Source organism: Amblyomma mixtum, chromosome 5 (genome assembly GCF_055824585.1).
Source record: "Amblyomma mixtum isolate Tamu chromosome 5, ASM5582458v1, whole genome shotgun sequence".
In the NCBI taxonomy this organism is placed as follows: Eukaryota; Metazoa; Arthropoda; class Arachnida; order Ixodida; family Ixodidae; genus Amblyomma; species Amblyomma mixtum.
Genome location: NC_143016.1, coordinates 179,539,552 through 179,561,375, shown reverse-complemented (window position 1 = coordinate 179,561,375; position 21,824 = coordinate 179,539,552). Strand labels below are relative to the sequence as shown.

At 46.1% G+C, this 21,824-nt stretch overlaps 2 long non-coding RNA genes across 2 annotated transcripts; both read left to right on the top strand.

Annotated features, from left to right (window-relative positions):
* The first annotated feature begins 454 nt into the window (after positions 1-454).
* On the top strand, positions 455-6,474 carry LOC149344941 (uncharacterized). Its single transcript, XR_016282801.1, has 3 exons — positions 455-843; positions 1,968-2,041; positions 6,091-6,474. It is a non-coding gene; the product is annotated as an uncharacterized LOC149344941 (long non-coding RNA).
* A 10,612-nt stretch (positions 6,475-17,086) lies between these two features.
* LOC149344940 (uncharacterized) lies at positions 17,087-21,320 on the top strand. The gene is made up of 2 exons (XR_016283238.1): positions 17,087-17,990; positions 18,033-21,320. It is a non-coding gene; the product is annotated as an uncharacterized LOC149344940 (long non-coding RNA).
* The last annotated feature ends 504 nt before the right edge of the window (positions 21,321-21,824 follow it).

Below are 21,824 nucleotides of genomic sequence, written 5' to 3'. Positions count from 1 at the left end.
GCAAGCATGCTTTTGTGACGCAAGCTCGGAAAGTTTTTGTTTCTGTATAGGTATCAAAAATGATCCCATGTGGTTCCGTGAGAAACATTCTTTATAATCACCCATTTATACAATCCAGTAAGCAGGATGTTGCTGCAAGCCGACTTGGGAGTAAGATGCGGAGGATGTCTGATTAATGTTCTTGCCTTGGGAAGCAACAGCAGCGCAAGCTGCTGTTGCTTCGTTAATCCGCGCGTTTATACCAGTGGTAATTGCTGGCAAGCGCTGAAATTTCTTCGGGCACCGAGACGGCAGAATACCCAATTATAATACCAAAAATAAAATAAAAAGTAAGAAAAAAAACTTTTTCACATCGAAACCGAAACAGAAACTGCTTGTCACCGCCAGGTGGCTGCCGGTAGCTGTTTTTCTGTATAACCCTCATGGCGGTTCGGACGCTGTGACCATGGCTGTGACACGCTTCGACGTTTGTTAAAATTCGCTACTTGGATTGTGAGCCGTTGTGAAATGTGTTGTGGTTTGCGTGTGTTTCTTCTTGCACAAGGGTGCACAATCGCGTAGTGCTGTCGACATACCCTAGTCGAGGCAAAGGGTCATTTTTCTGGTCTCTAACTTTTCAGTCTGAGCGCTTTGTGTAGTGCAGGATGGGTGTCCAGGCACAAAGATGCGTGGAGTGTCGCGGTTGAAAGGTTCGAAATGAGGCCTGGAATATTTTCTTCTGTGTGACTACGTGGTAGAGTGTGCCGACTACGCAGCACTCGTGCTGAACTCGCACTGGTTGGTGTAGTGCCCGTGACACGAAGGCTAACAGCGTTCTGCACGACCACGCAATCGTCTGAAAAGGTAAGCAGTACTCTTGTGCATTATCCGAAGCATATAATGCCCGAACGGTGACCTGTCGTACTGCTGCATTATTCGTGTTCAATGCTCTAAAAAGCGTTTAATGCGCTTGTTTGTCGCTGGCTGGCCAAATGTCGCCGCGGTGAGTTGCTCTGCCAAGAATTGTCGGTACTTGTTTTGGCGAAGGGGATGCTACCGTGCGTGCGCTAGCTTTGCATAATTTTAGTATGCGCATGAGCCTGTTTGCGCGTTTTTTTTTTCTTGTTGAGCACCGGTTTTTCAACGTATATGACTCGTTCTACGCGTTTCTGCCCATGCTTGTTCACACCACCGCGCACGTTTCAAGGATCGGCACTTAGGCTGCGCGTAAAATGTATGATTGTCTTTCGAGATAGCGTTAGCACTTTGAGGACGCGGGGATTCAAACACTTTCTATGCGCCGCGGTTTTTGCTTGGTGCTAGGCTGTTGAACCCAAGGTTGTGGGGTCGATCCTCATCGCAGTAACCGCATTTCGATTGAGGTGAAATAAAAAAAGAAAGCCCCTGTGCTGTGCGATGTCAGCTCACGTTAAGAAATTCTAGGTCGTCTAAATTAATCTGGAGCCCTCCAATACTATCAGTGCCCATTTTTTGCGTCTGAATTCAAGCCCCACAATATCCAAAGCACTGTCTCAGGTTGCAGTTACCAACTAAAGTTAATTTCCGGCCCTCAGGATTTAATTTTTAAATCAGTATGTGAACATCTTTTTTTCTATGATGCCGATCGCGTTTCTGGTTACCCATAGTATAGGATCTTGCATTTTGATCGCTCTGCTTTAGTTGAAAATTGGTTTTTGAGAAAAGGAAGTGGCGCAATAATTCTCTCAGTTATTACGATGTTTATATCTACGCGTTCGAACGGCCGTTTGCAGATTTATTTTCCTCATAGCAAGAATCCTTTATTATTGCTAGGGGAACTGATGCACTTCAAACAGGATAGTTTTCCTTTGTGTTGAGGCGTATACTTGGGCAAGTATATTTTTCCTGATCTTTTTACATTCATGCGATATTCACTGTCGGACCGAGTTCGCATGCTTGTTTCTGTATTCCTGTCACACTGATAATGGGAAATTGGTATCTATCTGCAGGTGGCACATCTGTCTTCCAGTACGAGTCAATGGCATGGATTTTGTGGCCACCATATGGAGTCAAAAGCTGTGTTGTAAGTTACTGCATTGTGCATTGTTTTTGTGGTTGTCATGAAGTGTTCTTTTACTTTCATTGCTCTCTTCCTTAATGGTACTGCTTGGAACAGTTTGGATAGCTCTGGCCTCATATGTTTATATGAGTAATATTAGTTGGTCGTTAGAATAGGCCTGTTGCAGGCCATTTGAAGTTTTACATCCAAAATTGGTCTTCTTTTAAATGTTGCATTCTATGCATGAAGTGCGAAATGTGTGCATGTTTTCGGCTACATTGTGTGATACTTTTTCGACTATGAATATTAGCATTATGATGCATGCGTGTTAACTTAAATATGCGTTGTTGTGCCACTCATCGCAGGTCCCAGGTGTAAAAAAAAAGTGGACACATGAGATAACTGGTTTCATTACTGCTGTCTTGTTTCTGCTAAGCATGGAGAGGTGGGCTATTTGGTTCTGGGTAGAATTATGAGACATCATTCGAGTGTACAAAAACACATAAACAAAAAGAGTAGACACCACGAACCCCGGACTTCAGGTGAGGTTTATTCCATAACATGGGCTTTTTACATGCAAAGCGGTACTAATGATCCCTGGGGCTGAAAAGTATTTCCTCGACCAGGTAACAATTATTCAAGGTTAGGCGGAAGGGTATCTTGCCACTCAAGCTGAACGCATCGGCCTGCATGCATGCCAAGCGTGCAAGTTTAGCACTTGGAAGAGCAGGGAAATTTTTGAAGCGTTTTGTATCTCTGCTGAAAAAGATAATTATGTCAGCAGCCCTTCTGTAGCACTCCGGAAAAAGGAACTAGATTATCTCAAGGCAAATGTGTTTGTTGGGTCAGCCAGGGAGGTGATGCATAGGCGTGCCGATGTGTTGAATGTGTGTGGCAAGGTACCTTTGTCCCTATGTTTTTTTTTGTGTGTTTCAGTTTTTGCCACCATGAATAATTATCTGGTAGCGGATATACTTCTCAGCCCCAGGGATCACTAGTACACCTTTGCACATAAAAAGCCTGTGTTGTGGAATAAGCCTCAGTTGAAATCCAGCATCCATGGAGCTATTATCTTCATCCGTGTAATTTTGTGTGCTGGAATGATGTCTCATGGTTCTCCCTTGTTTTCAGTGAATAAGGAGGGCCTCTGGTGTCTCTCTTTTTCGTGTGTGATGGTTATAACAAAGTGGCTGCTCATAAACTGACATTTCGGGCTTAATTGAAGAATCCTTGGGAATTTATGTTTGACAGCATGTTCCATGGGGGCTTTCTTGAGAAAATCAGTAATTTGTTGCCCATTTTACTGCATTAACCATTACTCCTCATCATGTCTCAGAACTCATTGATAATCACAAGCTTTCGAGTACCTGAGTAGTGGGTGAGAAGCCTTCTGACATACTTTAAACTACTAAGGATGTGTGGAACCACATTTTACGAATACATTTTAGCCAATCCACACCTCTTTGTTTTATCCCTGACAACCTTAAGCCAACCTGTCAACCATTAAGACTGGAAACCGTTCTGACCCCTCAAACTGTTCTCCTATTTTATTGATGTGCATTTCACATGAACTGTTAGAGCACGAAATGAGTCTGCATATTACTTGCCACCATAATTCAAACTAATTTTTGTATACCAGTCATCACAGCTCCCATTCTCTTTACTTATGTGGAATCCAACTTTTTGAATTTACAACAGATTTTCACCCAAATTTAGATTATTTTAGGCGAGTGTCATCGACTTGAATTTCTCAATATAACCTTTTAGCTACACTCTCATGCCTGAGCCTTCATTCTTTGATATTAGTGTAGATTCATTGCTTCCTGTTGTACTGCTTGTCTTATGAAGCCCAGTATATCAATATGCAAAATCATACGGCATCCCTCATATCCTGAGTCACTTTGGGATGTTAAACCCCCATAAACCAAACCAAGCATATTACCAAAGTACACCAATATTAGCCATTCAATAACAGTCCCTGTCTTTATGTCCCAACCATGTTATTATGACTGCATTATTCAGAAGAATGCCCCAACTATCTCAGCTACCCCGACTGTATTCACTTTTGCACGACGGATGAATGGGCTTGTTGGTAATTCATCGTGACAAAAGAGTACAAAGAAGACAAGAATGAGGAAGAAATGCAACGGCACGAGCGCTGACTTTCAACGAGGTTTTTTGGAAAGCACGTCAAAATATATACATTGTGGCCTAAAAAAAGAGTGAAGAAAGGGCGCCTTGTAACATTCACATTGGATCTGTTGAAAACAAAACAAAAGTTAAATATAAAGCATTTAAGAGCATGAACTCTTTCTTAGGGAGCGATAAAGAATGCGTGCACTGAATATTCATAACCTTTGTTAGTGTCTGTAGCCGATTGCTTTAAGCAGAAGTTGAAACATTCCTGTTTTGCCCTCGTTGAGATTGTAAATCTCAAAAGAACCTGTTCACTTTATTCACAATTCATCGCACTGGCTAAAGAAAATAGGCAGTCGAGTTGGCATTGATGTTTTCTCCACACCTAAGAAGCTTCAGGACGTGTGTAAGCAGTCAACTAAGATCAGCTATCAGAGTCCCTTCGTACACTGCACAGAAGACAGTGTGTTCGATCCTCTTGAAATGCGGCTATGTTTACATTGGGCAGACAGACAGATCCTGAACGCTGTGAACCAGAATTCACGTGCTGCATTGTGTCTGACAGACACAGAAAAGTTTGTGCATGAGATAATCGAGGCCGCCGAAATTTCAAAAAACCTCAATCACTGTGTTAGCGCACCTTCTTTATCGCTCGCTAAGGAAGAGTTCATGTTCTTAAATGCTTCTTAATCAGTTTTTGTTTTGTTTTCAACACATGCAATGTGGTTGACACAAGGTGCCCTTTGTTCGTTGTTTCTTTAGGCCGCAGTGTTTATATTTTGACGTGCTTTCCAATACACCTTGTTGAAAGTCAGCACTCATGCCGTCGTATCTATTTCTTCCTCATCCTTGTCTTGTCTGCGTTTTTTGTCACAACGTATTGACCTCCTTTTCCAGCTCTAGGGTTAATGGTATGGAGAAACCTTAACCAAATGCAGCTCCACATGCTTGGAGCATGTCACAATGCATGCTGCTGGCACCGCAAAGGTACTCGGGCTCATCAGGAGATGCCTAGGCCTGTGTGCTCTTGCCATGCTGTGCAGTTTAGGCACAAAAATTTTGACTCCAAGCTGAAGTAATTTTTAGCTCTTCCAAATTTGCGCCAAACTGTTTGAAGCTATGCCACCAACTCCCTTAATCCAACAGCGACACTCGGTACAGATTATGTGTAATCAGTCATCTCACTTGACCACCAGACATTACTGCATAAAAGGGGAAATCGCTCGTTTAGGCGTATTCCATATACTCTGCATTACTTTTCCACAACTTTGTTAACTTCTGCTGCCCTGCCCCAAACCAGGACGCCACCACCACTAATTCAAGAATTTTTTCCTGTTCCCATTGAAGATTAAATGGGCTACCTCACCACATTTTCGTTCCATGTGGTCCCTCAAAATTCAGGAAATAAGTGATGTCACTTGGAGCATTGATACTGGTTTGTTTTACGTTTTGTTTGCTGCTGTTTTTATTTTTTCGCAACTGATATATCATGAAGTGTATGCCTCTTTTCTGTCTTAATGTATCGTCTGCGACGTCTCAGCTGTGCTACTGCTCTCACCTTTATGATGTTACCTTTATATTGTCCCTCTTATTAATACCCCACTAAAAGCCGTCAGAGAACAATAAAAATGACTTTTTTGTATTTTGCTCATTATGGCACACATCACGCTTATTTGTAGGGACATAGGCGAGACCTTTGTCTTGCGGTGGTGCTAGTTATGCTGCTGATGATGATACTTAATGATGAGCATATGATATATGGAGTATGAACCTCAAATTATTTTTCTTTTTGAGTGTGAATAGCTTCAGTGGTTCTTGATTTAGGCTCACTTTATTCCTGTGGCCACAATACAGTGCTTACTTTTTTAGCACAGTAATACAGGCAAGGAAAAAAAACTTGTGGATCCTAATTTTTTTCACTTGAATCTTTTCTGCAGAGTGCATCGCCCAGTTTTCCAATGCCCTCATGCGCCGGCAGTACATCAACAAGGCTCTTTCTTGGGGCCCAGCTGCATTGGCAAGCAGTAAAGAAGAGCAAGAGGAGCATGAAGACAAAATAAAACTGGCTCTACAAGCTTCAGCTTTTTCGAAATTTTTTGATGTCTCATTGTGACAGATGTAACGTGGCCGCATGGCCCCTGCCCCAACATCTCCCAGCCGTCCACCAGCAGTCCACCATGTTTTCCATTACCAGTTCCAATAGGGTTGCGAACTGTCACAGGAACACACCTGCCATATGGGAAACATCCTTCCTTGAAGGGTCCAGGTTCAGGGTGCCTAGCAAAAGGGTGTGGTCCCAGCCACACCCTCTTTGAAGGGTGCAGGTTCAGCACCCCTAGCAATAGGGTGTTGTCCCAGCACCCCACTTGGAAGGGTGCAGATGCAACACCCCAGTCAAATGGGTGTCAATATACTCACCCCTAGGGTGCTCCCCATGCGACAAGCCATTTACACCCTTAGGGGTGTAAAATTTTTTACTGTGTAGTCAGATGCATCCGTGACAGCTGAAAGCTGTGGTCTGTTACACCTTAATGAAAGCAAAAAATTGAGCAGGCCCCTTGCAGCAGTTGCAGAGCGAGCGCGGTAGGAGCGCGGCGGCCCGCACCCACCGGCTCTGCAGCGCTCCTCGCGGCGGCCGCCGGCATTCATTGCTCCCGTTGCCACCCGGGAGGCCGCGCTCGACACACTAGCCACCGGAAGCCTTTAATGCCTCATCGTTGTAAGCAGGAGCTGTCGACAGAAATGTCACGCTTTTCAATTGGTCGAAACGGTTGTGACGTCACAGTGCGAGAATTTCAAGCGGGGCCAATTGTACTTTGGCTACTAACCATGCAACCAATTAAAGGGATCGTATAGTGATGCTCCAAGTAGGTTTCACTGAGTTTCGTTAATTGCTCACTTAACCAATTAGTGTAATTAACCTTTCTAGTCAGACCAGATAAATAAATAAAACCGATTAAGAAATTGGCCGAGCTTGGGAATCGAACCCCGGTCTCCAGAGTGCGAGTCGAGCACGCTACCACTCCGCCATGCCAGCTCGGTGGTTTCGAATGAACAAAGGTGCGTCTAGTGAATACGGTGTCTTCGTTCACTCCCATCTTCCTCCCTTCCCGTTACAGCGAGGTTTTATGTGTCCACCGAGATATGAGAGCCCGGTACATTTCCTTTCCTCAAAAACCAATTTACCGACGAGCAAGTCGTATTTGTTCGTGTTTCAGATTGGTCCAAATTGTCGTGACGTCACCGCGCGCGAATTTTGACGGGTGTCCACCGAAATATTTGAGACAGGTACTGCGCAACTTCCTTTCCTCAAATACAATTTTCGACTAGTGTCTTCTGAGATATGTGCGACAGTTAATGCGTAATTTCCTTTCCTCAAATACAATTTTCATTTTCTTCATTACGGCCCCTCTTTCTTCTTTCACTCACACTTCCTCCCTTCCTGTACGGTGCGGCTCAGGTGTCCACCAAGATGACAGAGAATTACAGCCCCATTTCCTTTCCTCAAAAAGCGTTGCGTTCAAAGGTCAACGCATCGCGCCGAACGGGTGGTGGCGTTCTTTGGACTCCGTGGCAGCGCTACAGCACGCTGTCGCGTTCCACTCCTAAAGGCGAAGCTTAAACAGGGTAAGCAAAAAATTTGAAAAATATCAATTTTTAGTTTTTTGCTAAATATAAAATTACATTCTTTTCTGCACCGTTTGATGTATCACACTTCATTTTGTGCAATTTATATCAACCTGAAAAAGCTACCTGAAAGTAAAAAGGTCAGCGACACACCCCCTTTACGAACAATGTGTTTTCTCCGTTTTTTACTAAAAACTAAAACACTCAAACTGTTACTGAATTTAGCTTCAAGAGAAAGCTCTCTGACAACCATCCAAGCTCTCTAGCAACCATCCAAGCTCTCTGGCGACCATCCAGAACCCAAACGAGTCCTTCAACAATGTCGTATGGGAGTGTGCTCAAGAAAATGTCTTTGCGGTCCTACAGGCATTGAAGATTGCTACATTAGATGCTGTTCTGACCTTCAATGATGGCTCAATCGCAAGAACTAAAGTTCTTGAGGCATGCGGACTAAGTCCGGGCAGCCACACTGTCCGCTGGCTGAAGCAAGCCGGTTGGCGTCGAATTTACTTTGCTGATTGAGCTACGCAGGAGGTGACAAAACAGGCACGAGAAGCTAAACGGCAGGAAAAGAAGCGCCAAGCTGCCCTATCTTATGACTATGCAGCTGGTGCCTACTGAATAAACTGGTCAAAATGAGTTTGCTTAGTCGAAATATAGGGATAGAAGGTTCCGTTTACTTTAAACTCCATTTTCAAAAACAGGATTTTTTGTTACGTCGGTACCAATATTTTCGAAATAACAATAGACGTCAAGCTGATTTTTTCTGTGTATACAGCACATATGTGTGGCAATTTACTGTACCAAAATTATCAGCTTGCAAATAACATTGTTGGTTTTAACATAAAAATATGTACAAAATGTGGTCAGAATTAGGGTGTAGAAACTAAAAAAATCAATAATAATTTCATTTCTTGTGTACTGAAATAATTTTCGTACAGCAGCTAGAAGATGAAATTTTGAACAAAATGAAGTAAATATCTTGCGGCTATCGTTCTTACTTGCTGAGAAAAGTGCACCAAAATATGCCCCAAAATACATGGGAAAGATGGGGCTTACCCTGTCCCCTTAAGCGCCATTAATTGGCAGTTAATTAATGCACCAACAAAATGTGCAGTGAACAATCGCGTAGCAGAATGCAGCACTCAGGCTTTCGCCTTTCACCACTTTAGCCGCTAAAGTTCCTCGTAATTTTTGGACGAGCCCAGGTTTGAAACACTTTTGCGGCAACAACAATTTATTACGTACTCCAGGTCCTTCACTGCACCAGACATTACATACAGCGTTTCCATTGTATATTTGCCACGTATTTGGCCTTGTAAATTTGAGCCCATGCGTCCTGATAACCTTTCAGGCCTGTTTGTGCAGGGGGACTGAGCTTAGAGCACCTGTATGTGAGACAGTTGGTTGCCCGTTTCTTTTTTAGTGATTGTTCCCATCCGATTATTAGAGCATTCTTGCAGGTTAACTACATGACTGTACTTCCGAACTTGGTAGTTTCTTCCAATTTTACTGAACGCCCCTGTTTACTTGACTTTATGCAGGAAGTTTATGCCTTCATGCGGTTTTTGTCAGTTCGGTTTTCAAATGAGTGCTTATATTCTTTTTCGCGCAAAAAACTGCACAGGGATTTGATAACAACGCTCTTCCCTCCCAAACTGTATCGTTTTGTCTACTTTAAGATCGTGATGTTTTAAAGCGAGTGCGTAGAATGCCAATTTCTCCTTGCACCAAAACATTTTTCTATAAAGTGCACACCGAGACTCTACCTGTCAACGCATGGCTCGATAGGAAAAACTTTTTTGTATCTTTTGTAAACTGCCGCTTGTGCAGTGTGCCTGAAACAATTGAGCATTGTTTTATAGACTGCAAAGACGCGATATTGTTTTGGGATGTGCTCCAGAGGACGCTAGAGAAAGATTTTCTCCTAAATTCGGGCAGTGTGCGCTACATTACATTGTTGTTTCCCAACCTGACTCAAACCCCTATGATATGATTCTTCTGATTGGACTTCATAGCCTTTGGAAAACGCGCATGCAAGACCACAACGTTGAACCTGTTGTTTCACCCAGAATTCACTTTAGCCGAATGTTGCTGCAGGTAACGGACATTTACAAAAAATTGGACTTTTTACCGGATTGGTTTCCTCTCCTGATGCACTGTATATCCTTACCGGCCTTTTAGTTATAATATCGTATTATTATGTTTCTGCCACTTAGCGCCTACCTAGGTGCTCTGTAAATAGTTGTTTTTGTGTGTGTGTATACACACACACATATGTATACACACACACAAGAATGAAAATGTGGCACAGGCACTTGAAAAAAAATACATGTCATAACGAAGTGTGAAATAAAGCTAGTAATGTACACAAATAACACAACAAACAACGCAGAATAAAATACTCGGTAAATGCACATAATACAACAAAAATTCCAAATCTGTTAGTTCATGGTTTGCTTTAACGAATGCTGAAACGAATGTAGGTTAACGCCAGTAGCTACGTGTGATGACAAGTTATTCCAATATATTATAGTGCAAGGAATGAATGATTTCGCGTAGAGTGATGAACGGCATGTTATGCGTTTTATTTTGTTATCGTGGTCGCGGCGAGGAAAGACTTCAGGGTGTGGCAGAAAGAAGTCGTCGCAGAGGGTGGGATGGGGATACAGTTTGTGAAGTAACGTTAGGCGAGCAAAATGGCGTCGACATGATAGTGACTCTAACTCGGCATGTTGTTTTAATGCTGTGACACTGGTGAAGCGTGAATAATCTGAAAATATGAAGCGAACAGCACGGTTTTGAAGGGATTCAATGTCTCTTATTATGTATGCTTGTTGAGGGTCCCATACGGCAGACGCATACTCAACTTTCTGGCGGATTAGCGTGATGTAAGCAAGTTTTTTGAAGTGTGAAGGCGCGTGTTTGAGATTACGCCTGCTGATGCTAAGATTGTGTTAATATAGTAATGCCAAGTTAGGTCAGACTGAAAGTGAACTCCTAGGTACTTGTAAGTTGTTGTAAGTTCTACTCTATCGTTGTTGATGAAGTAGGCTGTAGGAATTCTAGAGGAACGATTAGTAAACGACATTAACTTTGTTTTAGATGCATTTAGAGACATTAGCGAGGAGGAACATATAGCCGTTACAGCGTCAAGATCAGTTTGAAGGGGATGGCGGTTGGTTTCATTAGTAATATTACGATATATTACACAATCATCCGCGAATAACCTAATTTGGGACGATACACGCTTCGGTAGATCGTTAATAAAAATTAAAAAAAAGCAGAGGGACAAGTACACTTCCCTGGGGGACTCCATATGTTACGGGGACAGAAGACGAGTTAAAGACGTTGACAGAGGTGAATTGTTTTCTATTATAGAGGATTTGTTTTATCCATGAAATAACGTTGGGATGGCGTTTAAGTTTGTAAATTTGGTTAAGAGCCTGTGATGGGGAACGCGATCAAAAGCTTTAGAATAGTCTAAAAATACGGCGTCAACCTGTAAGGCAGCGTCTACTGTGGAAGATAATTACGTCGACTTGCACTAAAAGTTTACCTGAATGAATCATTTCTCAATTTCGCATTTTACCTCTAGCAACCAAGCACGTTCATCTTTTTCTGCTATATATATATATAGCGAAGTTTACGCTTCATTAAAGCAAACATATTTACTCAACTCGACGTTTCGATCGGAAGACCGATCTTCGGAAGATCGGTCTTGCGATCGAAACGTCGAGTTGAATATATATATATATATATATATATATATATATATATATATATATATATATATATATATATATATATATATATATATATATATATATATATATATATATATATATATATATATATATTGATCTGTGAATAATAATGCAGAATAAATACCATGAAAAAAAGCTGGCGTGGCGGAGGTTAGTGTGCTCGTCTCGCACTCCGGAGGTCTTGTTCGATTCCCCAACTCGACCAATATCGTACTCTGTTTTGTTTATTAATGCCTCTTGGATTTTTCCCTCACGGCCAACGCCGTCGACGCCGACGTGGACCCCGGCTTTTCTGCGACATGGGGCCCTTAACGGTATCGCGTTAATACATTGGGATAGTGTTCGGAAGGATACTGTGACTGAAAAGTAAGTGCAGTTACGATTGAGTCGGCATTACAAACGGGTTCTCAAGGATCACACCGTCACTATAAAAGGAAACGAAGATCAGCCAAATTCCAACCTTCACCTTCGACCACTATGAGCACGTAAGTAGCAGGTGGAGGTACGGGTCACTCGACACCGTGAGGACGTTGGCAGAAAGATAGCGGTGAACTGACTAACCGCTTAGGCACGCAGCCATTGAAAACAAATTAACTATCACATAAGAGGTGGTTGACAATCCCCGTAGTTTCGGAATAACAAACTATGTCAGAGCACTCTGGAGGACCTTTAGATGCATGTAAAAGGGGTGGCAGATTAAAGATCTCGCTGAAAGTATCCGGCTTGCCTTAGTGTTGACACCGTAGAAATCTGAAGATCAGGCAGCAGACCTTTCTTTTCTTATTCATGCTCAGTATCCTGCTGTACCACCGACGAAGGACGCGGTGGATAACGCGGAGACATCTTTGTTTGGCAAATTGGAGCTGTTGGATGTTACAGAAGCAAGAGAAAGAACAACGCCAGAACATGACGACATTCAGCACGAAGCCTCGAAGACATTAGAAGGAGAACCATGTTGACGCCCTTATGGGTGTGAGAAATGAGGTATGGGAAAGACGGAAAATTACACAAGACTGGAAACACTCAGTCGTATTCACAGTATCGAAGGGTGGAAAACCTCTCTCCAGCATACACTCATTGCAGCTGATATCAACACTGTCCTCAGTTTTTCAAATTTAAGACGAGATGGTTATCGCGCGCTTCTCGTGGCAGCTTAAAAGTGAGCACAAGTACCATTCCAGACGAACTGGGTTCAGGTCAAGTCTCGGTACGAAAACACGATTGGCTACACAGGCAGAAGACGTCATACATGTGTGGCCCCATAGCCACCTTGTACAACGGTGGTGGTGTAGACGATACACTCGAAGATCCTTGAGAACACGGAAAAGTGGGGCATTCCTTTGCAGGCTACAAAAGTTGCACACAACGTTCTTGCAGACAGGAAATTTTCTCTTCGGCTCAATGTAGCATAAATCCATAAATACACTTCAACTAGTGGAGTCCCACAAGGGTGAATGTTAGCTCCTTTCTTATTTAATATAGCTTTCATCCCATCGGCTTGTAAACTAGACGAAATATCGCATATGCAGCTCATGATTTATGTGGACGATGTCGCCGTATGGTCAACTGAAAACATATTGAGACGACCTTCATTCATAACAGGCCAGGAAGAGAAAGGAAAAAAGCAAACTGCATTCATGCTAACGATTGGTAACCAGACATTGCAAGATGTCGATGAACTGAGAGCCCTTCGGCTAGACATACATAAGCCAGGCAAAGAAACATAATTGTTGCATAAAAAAACAGCAGCAACTGCGCTGAACTTGAAGAAACGTATCTCGTTAGAGGTGGAGGAGTTTCTGACCGAGATGCCCGGACGTCAGGTCCGTTCAATACTTCAACCCAGGATACTACGCTATGGTCAGTTCCATCGACTCACGAGACGGCAGTGGGCGGTGCTACAAAGAATAAACAGGTACACAGTACTTCCTGATGTATTAGTTCGCCCACAGAAGAGGTGAGAGAGGTTGGGTGAAGGTTATCTGCGTCAACTGGTTTGCCTGCTTTAGGAATAAATGCGACCAGAGCCGTTTTCCAGCCAATTGGCAGGGGGTGTCCCTGCGCTAAATTGCAATGATGTAGTCGAGGAGGGACTGGTATGCCAAGTCGGGCAGGTTCGTCAAAAGCTTGACGGTCACCTTATCCCTTCCTGGCGCAGTGCCCCGTTTCATTTTGGCAAGAGCCGCCCGCAGATCATGGAGCTGGAAAGGTTGAACCAGCTCCGTGTTGTCCTTGCCTGCATCAGAGTACGCAGATCCGGGGGGGGGGTCTTGGGCTGTACACAGATACTGGTCCCGAAGTTTCTGTGCCATGCGATGATGCGATGTTTCATGATGGACGTCTGCCTGACGTTAGAGGTTTTCGAAAAACGGCCACGAAAAGAATCAAGCATGGTACGCATTCGGCATTGCTGATCAGGCTTCAAACCAGGGTTGAAGTCAGCCTTAACTGTTCGACGAGGCCCGCTGGAGGGGTTTCCCTGCACGTTGACAACGTGCAGTGGGCGGCGGGCTCACTCCTTTCAGCGAAATAGGCGTTGCATACATTTTCGACACGTGGCGCAATTTGAGGCTTAAGTTCGTCACTAGAAGTTGCGTCTGCTGGTTCTGCAAGACAACGGCGTCCCTAGCGATGCAGACTTCTTGGCTTAGCAGTAACACGTTTGCTTCTGCGATGCCGTTGGAGGCGCGGGGGTTATCGCACTGGACCGTAAAAACTGGCACGCGGTGGTGGATAGATGCGGTCGTCGCACTCACGGAAAACCGGCTCGACTGGCGCACTGTCGTCAGCTATGGTGCACGAGGTGGAGACTGTCACCATGAGTTCGCGGAGGTAGATGGTAGCACCATTTTCGCAAAGAAAATGAAGGCCGAGGATCAGGTACTTGTAGCATTGAGCCAGCACAGCGAAGCAACCAGCGAAGTTGATATCGCCTATCTATATGTTACCGGTGCAGACGCCGAGCGGCATCGTCACATAGCCGCCAGCTGTGCGGATTTGTATTCTGCCCCAGGCTATCACCACTTTTTCCAGAGGGTAGCAAGGCCACGACTCATGACGGAAAAATAGGCGCAGATATCTATGAAGGCAGTCACATGTCACAGGGAAGTCACAAGGCAGTCAAAAGTCGGCGAGGTGAGGATGTCCGAACTGCGGAGCGACGACGGCCCTACCCCAAGAAGGCGCCGTCTTCAGTTTTCCTGGATGGACTCCAGGACTGCCAGAGGGACGGCTGGCGACTGGGGCGGAGAACCGACGGGGCGTCGAAGACCTGGACTGCCACTGTGGCGAGAGCGCGGTGGGAGGCCGGCCCTGAGGTGTTTATCGAAGTCACGGGGTCGTTTACCATAACGTGACCGGGGTGCGTATGATGAAAACCCTCGCAGGCCCGTCCGACGATACGGGCAGTGCGCAGTATGTGGCCGGCTACCCTGCAGTGGAAGCGCAAGGGCCTGCGGCTCGATGTGCGCCACGCGCATGCTTTTCTGAGGAGTGGTCGTGCGTCAGAGAGAGCAGGTGAAGTCGAGAAACGTTGATGCGCGATGCAGCAGGAGTAGGGTAGCAAAATTCTGGTGATGCTAGCGCAGAGAAGCGTAACTCTTCTCTGTACACCATAGCATACGACGCAGGCGGCGGTTGGGGACAGGGCACTGGCTCCACCGCTCGATGGACTTCGTCGCGAACAACATCCGAGATGGCTACCTCACCCGGATACAGGGCGAAGCTTCTGTAGCTCGTCGTGCACAATGCTCCTGGCAAACTCACGGAGGGCCTCACTCTCGGTGCTTGTCCGCGGCATGTGGGCGTCCATGGTAGTGGTGGAAAACTATCGGGAAATTGACTATCGATAGAAGCGATAGTTTTTTTTTGGAACTATCGATAATGTAAAAAAACTATCGATAGTATTATCGATAGTACTATCGATAGTAGAAACGATAGTATTAGTATCTATCGTATTGCTACCGGTTGTATTACTACCGATAATACCAACTATCCATAGTGAAACTGTCGATAGTAAGACGATCGATAGTAACACTATCTATAGTAGCACTTTTTGTATTATGCATCTTTTGAACAGCGATATAGCGAAAACAATAGCGTTACCTTATTGGCTTCACTGTCTTATGAGGCTTAACGTCCCAAAGAAACTCAAGGTATGAGGGATGCCGTCGTGGAGATCTAAGGATTTATTTCGCCTAGCTGCGGTTCTTTAACGTGCACTGGTATCGCACAGTACACGGCCTTTTGCTTTTTGCCTACATCGAAATAGAGCCACCGTGGCCGCGTACCTAACCCGCGTCTTCCTAGTGAGCAGCCGAGTACCATAAACCCCGCGCCACAATGGCGGCATTTGCGGCATTTATGGAATTTCTTGTGGACGAATGAAATATTTACCGAGATCGATCTAAATGTGTGGATTATAGAAGCTTTCTCAAGCTGTGCGGCGCTTAGCTGTGCGATCTTCTTTGTTTACTGAACTTCCACATCCTCGTTGGAACATGGCAGTCTAGAATGCGCGCGGTGGGATATACCTCGCGTTCATTTCGTGTAAATGTAATGCGACGCTTATCAAGCATTTCATCAATGATTATGCTGTAAGCTTGGAAGCGGTTTATCGCTCAACCGTCGGAAGTATTTCCAATAGAATACGAGATGAGAAGGATATGTTGGTTCACGAGCAAGATAAAAGCTAAATTATAAGCACGAAATCACAGATTACAGGAAGCAGTTCTATATTGCCGCCAATATAAATACATCTGTTTGGGTATCACATCGTAACGAAGGCATTCGACAGCATGATGGCCGGAACAAGAAGAACGAACGTGAATTGCTGTGCATCTCATAATGTGTAGGCTCGTGATAGCATGACTTATGCACTACGCATGTCAGGTGCATTTTTGTTCCATACGCCGACCTGTGCACAACTTAACCAATTTTTAAGATAACTGGCCAGGATGTGAAAACATAGTAAAGTTAAAATAACTACCACTTTAAACTGAGACGGAATAGCTGGACAGCTCAGTTTAAAAGGTAGCTGGGACAGTTCGGAAAAATGGCTGGAACTGCATCCGATCAAAAAACAGCAGGTCAGCTTTTCCTGGCTAACACGACTCCATCGTTCACTGCAGATGTCGTCTTGCTGACGTAACCACTGCGAAAATGCTTTTCGCACACATGCTTCGCAACTAGGACACTCGGGACGCATACACTTTATCCAGTAACTTTGCGTAGGGAACGTCTGCAGAGCTCGGTGACGCGTATGCTGCGGAAACGGGCGAGTCCTGTCAGTTACTCATACCATCACCTAAATACCACATGCTCGGGAAACCAAGTTTACGATGCAGTGGGTACGCGCGGTTGATTTTATAGAATCTATAATACTATATACAGCAGTGCCGCCGCGGTGGCTCAGTGGCTATGGTGCTCGGCTGCTGGCCCGAAAGACGCGGGTTCGATCCCGGCCGCGGCGGCTGAATTTCTTTGTGGAGGAGAAATTCGAGGCCCGTGTACTGTGCGATGTCAGTGCACGTTGTTGTGAACGTGAATTTCTAACACCGGAACGCTCCCAGTGTTGCGCGTTCGGCCGGTGAGCTACAGAGACGCTCCCCAAGGACGGCGTCGAAGCATGCGTCTCTCCGAGCCCGCACGTCGTCATCGTGGAGCGCGTTGTGCGTTCGGGCCGGACAGCTACCGGAACGCTACCGGGGTTGGCGTTCAAGTCTTGCCGGCCAATCAACCAACAGGACGCTCCTGATTGGACGAAAAGGGGCGGGAGTCTGTGCCGACTCTATTTAAGGGCTCCCGTCTCATGTGTCTGTGTCTTTTTCCTGTTGAGATATATCGTGCCATGTATCGTGCTTCTCGCTACTTGTAAATATGTAAATACATATACCTTTTTTTTCACGCTGCTCCTTAACCCCCCCGTCTCTTCATTGCTCCGGCTGGTCGGCGACAGCGGACCCGCGTCCCGACGGCAACTGAGAGCCCGCGTCTCAACAACTGGATGGCAGCGCTGGGATCGAAGTCAGCTCTTCGCATCGCCTAGCAGCGTTCGCAGTTGCAAGAGCTCCCACGTTGGTGGACCCCATGATCGTGGCTCTGTGAGTGTCCGACCTTTCGTCCCTGAGGTATTTTGCCAGGCTTTTGAATTTAGCGTCAATGCTGGCAGGCTTTCTTTGGCAGTGCTGTGAGTCCTGATTGTTGTACGCATTGCTAAGAAGAGATAGGGGACCGGTCGAGTGTCTGAGCGCATCATGGACCTGAAATCTTTGCAAAAGCCGGATCTAATTTTGATCAGCAAAGAATTAGGGGTTGAACTTGGGAAGGCCGTGCGGAAACCGCAAATCATAGAGGCAATAATATCTTGCGGTGCGGACGATGAAGAGCTTATCGAGACATGGGAATTGATTAAGGAAAGGAAAGCAGCTGAAGAGAAACGGGAAGTGGCTGAGAAGGAAAGGGAAGCGGCTGAGAAGGAAAGGGAGGCAGCTGAGAAGGAACAGCGCGAGCTGGAACTGAAGCAACGCGATCGAGAGCTTCAGCTTCGAGAGAAGGAGCTCGAGTTAGCACTCCGACAGCAGGAAATTGACCTAAAGAAACTAGACGCGGAGGCGAAGAGAGCCGAGGCCGGCGTCGCTCAGCCACCATTTTCCAGCCCAGGAGGAAGGGAAACAATCAAAATTAAAGATTTCATGCAACCCTTCCAGCTAGGCGAGGACATTGGTATTTTTTTGGTGAACTTTGAAAGGACATGCCAAAAAAAACAATCTTGGGAAAGATGGGTGGCCACAGCAACTATTGAGCCTGTTGCCGTGTAAGGTAGCGGACGCGATCGCGAGACTGAGTGCGGAAGAATCGGAGGACTATGAGACCGTGAAGGCAAGCCTTCTAAAGAAGTACCGCCTGTCTGCCGAGGCTTTTCGCCAGCGTTTCAGAAACGCCACTAAGTGTAAAGAAGAGTCTTACCTCGAGTTTGGTTATAACTTGAAAACAAACTTAGTGGAGTGGTTAAAGAGCGCAGGCGTTCACGCGGACGCAGGGAAGATCGTGGAATGCATGTGTCTAGAGCAGTTTTATGACACAGTTCCGGATCAAATGCGTTGGTGGATTCTCGACAGGGCCGAGGTAAACACTGTTGAGAAGCCTGCTGAACTCGCGGAAGAGTATGCGTCACGCCGTGTGTTGCTTGAAAGTCGTGGTACAAGCAACAGGTACAAGCAACGGTACCCCGCTAGGCATAGAGCAGACGAAACAGGCGCGAAGCCAGTTTTTAAGAATGCCGGAGCAGTAAAAGGGGACGACCGTCCAAAAGGAGGGGCGGACGCTAAAGTCCGAAGTGATAAAAGGGGGCAGCGCTCCCATCTGTGTGTCAGCGACCAGCCTAGGAACCCCGCTTGGTCAGCTGAGGACACAACCGTTGCTCAGGGAAGTAACGGCAGGGAAGGTTTAAACCCAGAAGCAGACGCTGCTTTTAACAGTGAGTCAGTTATCTCTCAGGAAGAGAGTAGTGAGCTCACAGGCCAGCGCAGTGAAGGATTGAAAGGAGACGCTCCTTCGATGCGGCTGGTGAACAACAGTAGCCAATTATTGGAGGCGCTTTGCTGTAATCAGAGTGACTGTGAGTCACCTGAGTGCGTCGCTGAAACGCCAGGCCAGAACGCAACGTTACCCAAAGGGAGTGGTTCAGATAGAGTTGCGGGCCAGGTACTTAGTTTCATGGGGTCGGATAGCAATCCTCAGGAGAGCAGGTTGCTAGACTCAGCGGAAAGTAAAGTGCAGTCGGAACAATTTGAGGTTACGATGTGCCGTGACTCATCGAAAGCGCGAGCCGATAGTTCAAATCCAAATGGGAAAGGTGGCTCGGTGCTGAGTCAAAAAGCGGATGTGAAGGGTGAGGTCACCACGAGAAAGGGAGGTGTGCAAGAAAGAACTGCTAGGGCAGTTTCTGAAAAGCAGCTGCGTGCAAGGAGAGCCAAGCCAAGTTGTAGTCCACAGAGAAAGGACAAAGGACGGGCCAAAAACGTCATAAGGGTGAAGGCACGTCGACAATGTAATCGTGCAAGACTTTCGCCACGGCACTCCAGATGCGATAGGCACCGCACGCAGGCCAAATTGACTAGATGGTTTCAAAGAACGCGAAAGCCACCTGCCCCATTGTGACGACACTGCAGAAGCTTTTGCACGAGGAGTGAAACGCGCAGTGAGCCACAAAGCAGAGCGCACTGCTACCGCGTGAAAGAATCCTGGGAAAAAAAGGAAAGGAAGGGTGTTCAGAAACTGAGAAAGGAAGGCACCCAGGCATTTTTGTCATATTCAATCGTCCCCCTCTCGCATTCAACTTTTCATGTGCTGCTCAGGCGTTGGAGACGCGCGGCTGAGGGCGGAACGAATCATTGTGGTGTGGCGTCTGGAGCTCGGAGGGGTCAGCGCCCACTTAAGAACTTCGGTTTTTGTCGTGTACCGCCTGCTAAAGCTACTGTCGGTCAGCGACCGAGCAGGGCGCGACTGAAGAATAAAAGCGAGTACCTTCCTTGAGTCTAAGCATGGTTTTCAAACGGATTGGATCTCGCATATATACTTCTGTACATTGTCAGTTTGAGGTTTAGTCCTTTCTCACTCTAAAGGAAGCCCTGATGAAGGATTCCCTGTTATACAAAACAGATTATACAAAACAGTTCATAATCCAGTGTGACGAGAGCAACAGAAGAATGGGTGCTGTGCTTTGCCAGACAGATGATAAGGGAATGAACACCCAATTCTTTATGTAAGCAGGAAGCTCACTGCCAGGGAAGAAGCATACAGCGCTTCTGAAAAGGAATGCGCGTGCCTGGCGTGGGCGATAGAAAAACTTGCCTGCTACGTGTCTCTTACGAAGTTCATCGTACAAACGGACCACTGTCCTCTAACCTGGCTAGAACGCATGTCGGGCAAAAATGGTCGCCTCCTGTGCTGGAGCCTTGCTCTGCAGCAATTTCGAGGTTCAGTACAAAAAAGGAAAGGCAAACGCCAACGCAGATGGCTTAAGCCGATGCTTCTAAAAAGGGAAAGGAATAGAAGGGATTTGGATGGGCTGTTACTTTTTTTTCTGTTTTGTAGTCTCCTTTTTTTCTACTCGCGAAGAAGTCTGTGATGCGACAGTGCACTCGCGATTGAACCTGTCGCCTGTCAGCGAAATTGTTGGTAAGATAGAAGCCTGGCAGATCCCTGGGGAGATGGAAGGGCATTTGCTGGCTGCTGTTGTGTCCGGTCCAGACCACCTCCCTTCCAGACCTGAAGAGACCGGTTGGCGAGCAGATGACGGCCGGCGGACAAAGACTAAGCCCCGACCTCGGCACTTCGCGAAGTGGCTGCGGACCTCTTCCCTTCGTGCACGATTTTCCGGGCGGGGGCGAGCTGTTGTGAACGTGAATTTCTAACACCGGAACGCTCCCAGTGTTGCGCGTTCGGCCGGTGAGCTACAGAGACGCTCCCCAAGGACGGCGTCGAAGCATGCGTCTCTCCGAGCCCGCACGTCGTCATCGTGGAGCGCGTTGTGCGTTCGGGCCGGACAGCTACCGGAACGCTACCGGGGTTGGCGTTCAAGTCTTGCCGGCCAATCAACCAACAGGACGCTCCTGATTGGACGAAAAGGGGCGGGAGTCTGTGCCGACTCTATTTAAGGGCTCCCGTCTCATGTGTCTGTGTCTTTTTCCTGTTGAGATACATCGTGCCATGTATCGTGCTTCTCGCTACTTGTAAATATGTAAATACATATACCTTTTTTTTCACGCTGCTCCTTAACCCCCCCGTCTCTTCATTGCTCCGGCTGGTCGGCGACAGCGGACCCGCGTCCCGACGGCAACTGAGAGCCCGCGTCTCAACAACGTTAAAGAACCCCAGGTGGTCGAAATCTCCGGAGCCCTCCACTACGGCGTCTCTCATAGCCTTAGTCGCTTTGGGACGTTAAACCCCATAAACCAAACTATATACAGCAAGTAGTATCGATGCGGATATCGATACTACTAAAAAAAAGCACTAAGTGTCGATAGTAGTATTATCGATAGTTTTTTACCACCGATACTTCGATAGTGGCTCCACTATTGATAGCATCAATACTACTATAGATAGTATTTCATCACTAGTCCATACCAGTTATGTTCGCCGGACGGCCGTAATGCGTGAACCTCTGCTGCAAGGCGCGCTTCATGCTTGTCGATTTCCGAGAAGAATCGACCAGTGCAAAGTGGGTCGCGCACAAGTCCTACGAAAAGCTCCCCTTTGACCCCTCGCATAAGGTT